Below are 7,709 nucleotides of genomic sequence, written 5' to 3' on the forward strand. Positions count from 1 at the left end.
GCCCTAAATACAAGTGTAAGTGATAGTGATTTTTCAAAATGACTTGATAGCCTATACATAAAAAGCTTCTGAAGAAAAGCAATCAATTTTATTTAGTTATATATGCAATAACCGAAAGGNGCCCTAAATACAAGTGTAAGTGATAGTGATTTTTCAAAATGACTTGATAGCCTATAGATAAAAAGCTTCTGAAAAAAAGCAATCATTTTTATTTAGTTATATATGCAATAATCGAAAGGAAGCAAACATACCGCAAGGAGATTATTCAAGATAACAAGGCCATCTACAAAGAATAGCTTCAGTGGGTCTATAAAAGATAGCTTATCAAGTCGCAAAACCTTGCAAAACTCATGAGCTTGAACCATTGAAGTTTGAGGCATATTGCAAAGGAAAGAAACCTCACCAAAGGAACTGTAGGTTCACAATGTAATTATGTCCTCTGTATCACCATCTTCCTGCATTATCTCTGCTATAGATAACAACAAAAACAGTCAAAAAATGTTTAGATCTGGGAGATAGTGTTTTGATGGCATCTAAGAGGAACTTGTATGCATATTCCTCAAATATAGAAGCATCACAGTTAGAAGTGAAATAATCCTGGTTCATGTTTTCTTATCTTCTTTTCAACATAGCATTTTCTTACATAATCTTCATCTTCTAAGAAAAATCAGTGATCATATTTCTCACTTATTGCCTTAAAGCTTAACCCAATGTCCTATCTGAACTTTATACCATTTAATAAAGGAGTTTATGACTATGTAAAGTAGTTTGTGATAAAAAAAAACATATATCAAAGACACTAAATGAAAATGGACTCAAAATTATTCAAATTTCATAGATTAATTTAATGCTCACAACCTATATACATCATAGATGCAAAATTTAACATATACAAGATGAAAGAGAGTGAAAATAAAGTAATTGATCTTACTCACCAGTATTATAAAGTCAAAATTTCAGGTTGCAAATGGATTATGGTTAGGAGAGCTGGACACAGAAGCATGACAATTCATGGGACTCCTACGAACAGAGGACTCATCCCTTGATGACCTGTAAGATGAACTCCTCTCGAATTTCTCGTATCTATCTTCTTGCATTATGTTCAAGTTTTCAAGCCTAGATTCTAAAGCCAATGGATGCTCTTTGCCATTCATATCAGTGTATAGAATTGGTCTGTCTGATCCATTCTATAATTCAATTGCCATTACTATATTGCTTGTTGGGATTTTCTAATGAATTTGGATATAGCAAAAAAGAAGTCTGCCTTACCAATTTACCACACCATTGGTGAAAACATTGAAATAGGATTTCCTGTTTTTGGTTGAATGAAAATATGATTTCTTACTTTGTTCATATATAACATGGACTCATATTTATAAACCTTGCCCAAGTTATAAACCATGTTCAACAAGCACAAAGTATCTAAAAGCTTGTGATAATATTTCGTATTGCATTTTATTTTATTTGATCTATTGGACAAAAAAAGTCAATGCAAAAGAAATAATTTCCAGAAAATTTGGTTATAAACCGGGACTGATAAGTTTTAAGTAGTATCATCTCTCTCTTTCTAAATGGTACATTTTATCTTTGCATCAGACTAAGGACCATACAAAAAATTGCAAATACATACACACATTAATCTAGTTACAATAAATACTAAATTCATGTTAATAGAAAGGAAAGATATATATACATATAAGTACATCATCTAATTTAGGAGTACTAATTGTTGCCACAGATGAATGTGATGAAACATCATAATCAGTAAAGGAGGCAATCATTGCTTTTCAGTGATCAACCTTACTTGCTTTGGATTACTGGTATACGATTAGGGATTGAGAGATACAAAACTAGACATGCAAAAATTAGAAACAAAGTGATGAAATTGAAAAGTAGAAGCTGCAAAATTGGTTTTCCATTTACCTGTGTAGAAACGTCAATGATGAAGTTGAAGATGAAGTTGAAGAGTGAACGAAGGATTTAAGCAATTCAAGAAAGAATCTGCATCGAAATCAGAAGAATCCTCGCGCCTCTGCTTACGATGGCTATCCCAATCGACATCGGAATCAGAAAATAACCACGGCGAGAGTAAACGAGAAAGAGAGAAAGGAAAAACAAAAATCCTTCATCTCAGTCTTAGGAGAAATCCTTCAGTGTTAAGAGAAATAGATCTGAATTGAAATCCTTCATTGTTTTGAAATTGAAAGAAAAAGAGAAAGGAAAAACAAAAACCTAATCTTAGGAGAAATTGAGAAGAAAGAAAAATGAAAACCTTTCTCTGTAATGGTGATAGAGTTGAGGGGAAAGTGAGGGAATGGGAGAAAAATTTATGGTTTTCTCAGTATGCTATTTGGTGCCTTTTATGCCATGGGCCCAATAAAATAGCAAGAGCATGGACTTGGTAATTAATTTTGCCTTGGTTTTGGCAGCATGGCTAATTTAGTGTGTCTAACTCCATTATTTGTTGTAGTGTTAGAGGAATAACCAGTCCAGTTAAAGTCACAAAAGGCACATAGGTGAAGGTCGTGTGAACGCCGAAGTTGTAAATCAAAATTCATGGTTTCTTTAAGGTAGCGCAATGCATGTTTGGCAGCTTATAAGTGGATGTTGGTGGGAGCATGCATGTATTCGGATAATTTATTAACAGTAAATGCCATATTAGGACGAGTGAGAGATATATATTATAAGGAACCCACAAGTTGACGATATTCATGTTGATCACAGGTAGATGCATCTCTAGTGTCTACTAAGTTTATACCAATGGACATAGGTGGTGAAATTGGTTTAGCATCATGCATGTTTGCTTTATGAAGTAAGTCACCGAATATAGTAATGTTGAGTCAGGAACACACTATCTGTTGTTGGAATAAATTCAATACCAATAAAATGACTTGGAAAGCCCAAGTCCTTGAGGGAAAATTTTGTGGCAAGAGTAGATTGGAAACTTATCATAAACTTCGAGTCATTTCCTGTGAGAAGAATATCATCAACATAAACCAAGAAATATGATAGAGTTTTACCATGGCTATAAATGAGCAATGAGGTATCTGACTTGTATTTGGTGAACCCATATTGTATTAAGAAGTCGTAGAGACCATGAACCAAGCACAAGGTGCTTGTTTGAGACAATGCAAAGCTTTTCTCAACTTGCCAACATGATTAGATAATTAAGGACGAATAAAGCTAGGGAGCTGAGACTTATAGATGTCCTCAATGATATTTCCATGTAAAAAGACATTGTTTAAATCTATATGATTTAGAAACCATCCTTTTGAGAGTACCACACATAAGACAAGCTTCATTTTTTGTGGTTTGATGACTAAATTGAATGTGTGCTTGTAATCAATGGTAGGGCGCTGGTGAAAACCTTTGGCAACTAGTCTTGCCTTATAGCAAGTAATGAAGCCATCAGTGTTACGTTTTATTCGATAAAGCTATTTGTTGCCAATAATGTTGAAGTGATCTTGTTTTGGTTCAAGAGTCCATGTGCCATTAGTAAATAAGGCATTAAATTCTTCAGACATGGCAGCTTTCCATTCAGGATGTTTGAGTGCTTGCATGAAGCAAAAGCGCTCCATTAGATCATGTAATGAAAATTTAGTTGCCAAATGAACTTGTTTATGTTTGAAAATTCCATGCTTGGATCGAGTGATCATAGGGTGTGTGGATTGGACTAGAGGTGGTTCTTCTACGTGATGATGTTGTTGTGTAGAGATGCACAAGGTATTGGAAGTTTGGCCAAGTGGTGTGGTTGAAGTGTGGGTTAAGTTGGTGGGAGTGTGGGATAGAATTTCAGTTGATTGGTGTGTGGTTTCGTTAATTAGATTAGGATATGAGATTAAGTTTGGTGGGATTGGACTGGAGATAATTTTGTTGAGGTATGTGGGGGAAGGAGGGGAAGAGATAAGTGAATTTGAGGGAATATGGGGTGAGGTTGTTAAACTTGAAGATTGCATGATTGGTGGAAGGGATAAAGAATTATCAGTTGGTGAGAGGTTGAAGGTTGAATTGGTAGGAATAGTGTTGGTTTGAGAATTTTGTGGATAATTTGAATACGAAGGTAAAGTGGATAAGGAGGGTTCAGAATTTGTTTGAGTTGACGTATGTAGCTGGTTGGTCAAAAGATTAGGTGTTTGAAGAGATTGTATTGGATAAGGTGTTTGTGATTTTAGTGGAGAGGATAATCCTAAGTTTATGGATATGACCTAGAATCTATGAGTGGGACGTTGGCTTTAGATTTGGTGGGGTAAAGTGGATGAGTTGGAGATAAGGGAGAATTATAATATGAAGTTGGAAGATGGGAATTTGGAGAAGTAGGGTCACATGTATTGGTTAAAAAAGGTAAAATATTTTCCAAAAATAGCGCATGACGGGAATGATATATTTTATAGGTCTTGAAATTAGAGCAAATGTAAGTACTTTGGGTGAGACTGTATCCAATGAAAATAAATGGTTTAGACTTAGTTTGTAACTTATTTTTAGTGTTTGGACCAAACCAAGAAAAACATAGACAGCCAAACTCATGAAGCTTAACATAATTTGGGGCCTAGTGAAAAAGTGTTTTAAATAGGGTGGTCATTTGAAGCCCTCGGTGGGCATCCGGTTAATTAGATAGGCCATTGTTTGGATAGCATAGGATCAAAATGTGAGGGGAAGAGAAACATGATGGAGTAGACATCGGGTAGTTTCTACCAGGTGTCTATGTTTGTGTTCAGAGATACCATTGTGCTCGGGGGTATATGGTGGTGTGGTGAGATGAGAGATTCCATGAGTTTGAAGAAAAAAACTATGTTTTATAAATTCACCACCATTATCACTATAAATAGATTTTATTTTAGAGTCAAATTGATTTTCAACAATTGACTTAAAAATGGGATAAATGGTTGAGACATCAGATTTTATTTTCATTGGGTAAAGCCAAACATATTTTGAGAAGTGATCAATCCAAATGACATATATTGAAGTATGACCCCATATATCATAAAAAATCATTTCTAAAGGTTTGGAACTAGACAAAGTGGAATCAGAAAAAGGTAGCTTGTGTGCCTTGTTTGCTAAACAGTCAAGACATTTAAATGAGCTGGAAAATGATTTTTGGTTGAGGATATGCTTGAGAGTTCGGAGAAGAGGGTGACCAAGATAGAGATGCCAAATTGTGATGGATGGTTGATGGTGGACATGGCTAATTTGAGGGTTCGGTGGTTATAACTTGTACACCTGATTTTCCTTCCTTCTATGCAGAAGAACTGCCCCCATGCTCAGACTCTTTACCTCACAATAATATGGAAAGAATTCAACATAATTAGATTTACAAAGTTGAGATACTGAAATAAGATTTTGTATAACATCAGGAACGTGTAAAACTTGTGATAATTTAAGTTGCCTTGAGGATATTGGAATGATGGTGGGTCCACAATGTTAGATGGGAAGTGTCTTACCATTGGCCACCAGGAGTTTATCGTTACCATTGTAATTAGTAGACAATGATAGTTAGCCAAGACCATGAGTTACATGGTGAGAAACACTAGAATCAAGGAACAGTGAGGAATATGTATTATTTCCCTCATCATAGAGTGCAAAATTGGCTTGGCTCTTGGAATAATGAGGCAGAAAACTATGCTTGCGGTAGCAAAAATCAATAGTATGTCCTCTTCGATGACAATATTTACAAACTGGTATGGGGAAACGTGGAACGGAGTTCTCAATCTGTTAGCCAGAAGTGGCACGAAAATGATTGTTGGATGGCATGGATTGTGAGTGATGCCCCTGAGTGTACCCACGAGTAGTGCGATTGGTGTAGTTGGTTGTGACTGGAAATGATTGATGATGACCATCCCAATTGAGAAATATTTCAAAATCAATGAGTTTATCATAGAGGTCGTCAAACCTCAATGGAGTGTCCCTAGTGCGAATCCCAGCAAAGAATTAACGGAAATAGGGTCCAAGACCATTTAGAGTAGTAATAACAAGATCAAGATTATGAATTGGATGACCAATAAGAGCCAGTTCATCGCCAATGACTCGAATTGAACGAAGATAATCACTAACACTAGAGGTACCTTTTGTGACTGAAGCAAGACATTCTTTGAGAGACATAACACGAGTACAAGAGCGATTTGCATATTGTTTGTTCAAGCGTGTCCACACTGCAGTAGAGGAATCAATAGAAGTTATGACAATTTGGGCATCAGGGCCGCATGATCCAAGAAGAGCAAGATATACATAGTGATCTTGACGTTTCCAAAGAGAGTATTATGGATTATCAACAAAAATATCACCAGACTCAACCTTTGGAGAAGGACAAGGAGTGTCACCAGTGACATAGCCATAAAGATCATTGGCTTTAAGGAGATGGAAAATTTGGTTATACTAAATATGATAATTTCCAAAATTGAGTTTGATTGGAAGAGTAAAGGCACTAGTTAGTTCAATAACAGATTTATTGGAAGCCATAGTAGTGGCCATTGAAAAAAAAAAAAAAGGAAGAGGATGTTCGTAATGTGCTGTTAGGCTATAGGGCTTAATTTGATACCGCGTAGAAAGATAAAGAGCTCTTATTTTATCATATAATGGAAGTGTTGTACAAGAATATATTTAAAGAATATAACTTTGAATTTTTAAACTTTCAAGTTAATAGAGAAGATAAGATAATAACAAATTAGTTACAACATAGAGATAAGGATCAAGTGAGCACTCCAACACACTATAAGTTTGGAGAGTTGGACTCTCGCTAATTGTCAATGTTGCTCGAACAAGCTAGTGCTAAAGAGAGCAAACTCTTATGTGGAAGAGTTGTTAGAGAGTTAGGCGTTGAGTAAGATTGAGCCAGATATTCGCTAAGGTGGAGACTATTATGCAATTTTCCTAAGGAGCGGAATATTCATAAATTTTGATCAAAGTAAAAATTGTTGGAGATACTTGAAATATATTATTGCATAAATTCACATATGGCCTAGTATTAGAATAAAGGAAAGAAATCATGGTTATATATTTTTCTCAAATCTCTTATTAGAATGTGCATCAATTAGAAGCATCGGCAAATGGGTCGCTAGATCATTTAATGCTTATTCTCTAATAAATAATAGTAATATATTGTTAGCTGTTTAACGTTCGCGAGAACGTAAACACAATTGGTATTGTTAATAAATTATTTTCTCGTCATCACTTCTATTTATTTTTCACTTCTGATTACTTGTGGCTAACGTGGTTCGGCAATACTTATGCTACAAGAAGAAGAACTTTGTTAATATCATCGTTCAAAAACGGTTCAGAAAGAACAACAACTTCAAATTCAGGAATTATTGCACAAAAATGCTTATAATTATGGTCTTCAATTAGTTAAATATGCATATTCTCAACTAGAACGTACCAATAAAGTTGTAGTTTCGTTCTTAAAAGGGACAGGTAAAGTTGATTGGGATTCACAAGGGGATCAAAACACCACATATTTTTATCAATGTATCAAAAACAGAACATATCATAACAGAATAAGCTCAATCACTAAAAAAAATGTATTATTTTGAAAGATCAGAAGGCAATTGATGATCACTTTGTTGACTTTTACATTAATCCTTAGGGGTCAATCTCATAAGGTTTGGAATACATGGACTTGGGTTTGGATTTTACAGAGATGCATGGAGCACGGTTGGTGTGGAAATAAAAGATATCATCATGTTTTTGAATTTGGATCTTATCGAGTACCAAAGACC

Source organism: Lupinus angustifolius, chromosome LG03 (assembly GCF_001865875.1).
Source record: "Lupinus angustifolius cultivar Tanjil chromosome LG03, LupAngTanjil_v1.0, whole genome shotgun sequence".
NCBI classification, from domain to species: domain Eukaryota; kingdom Viridiplantae; phylum Streptophyta; class Magnoliopsida; order Fabales; family Fabaceae; genus Lupinus; species Lupinus angustifolius.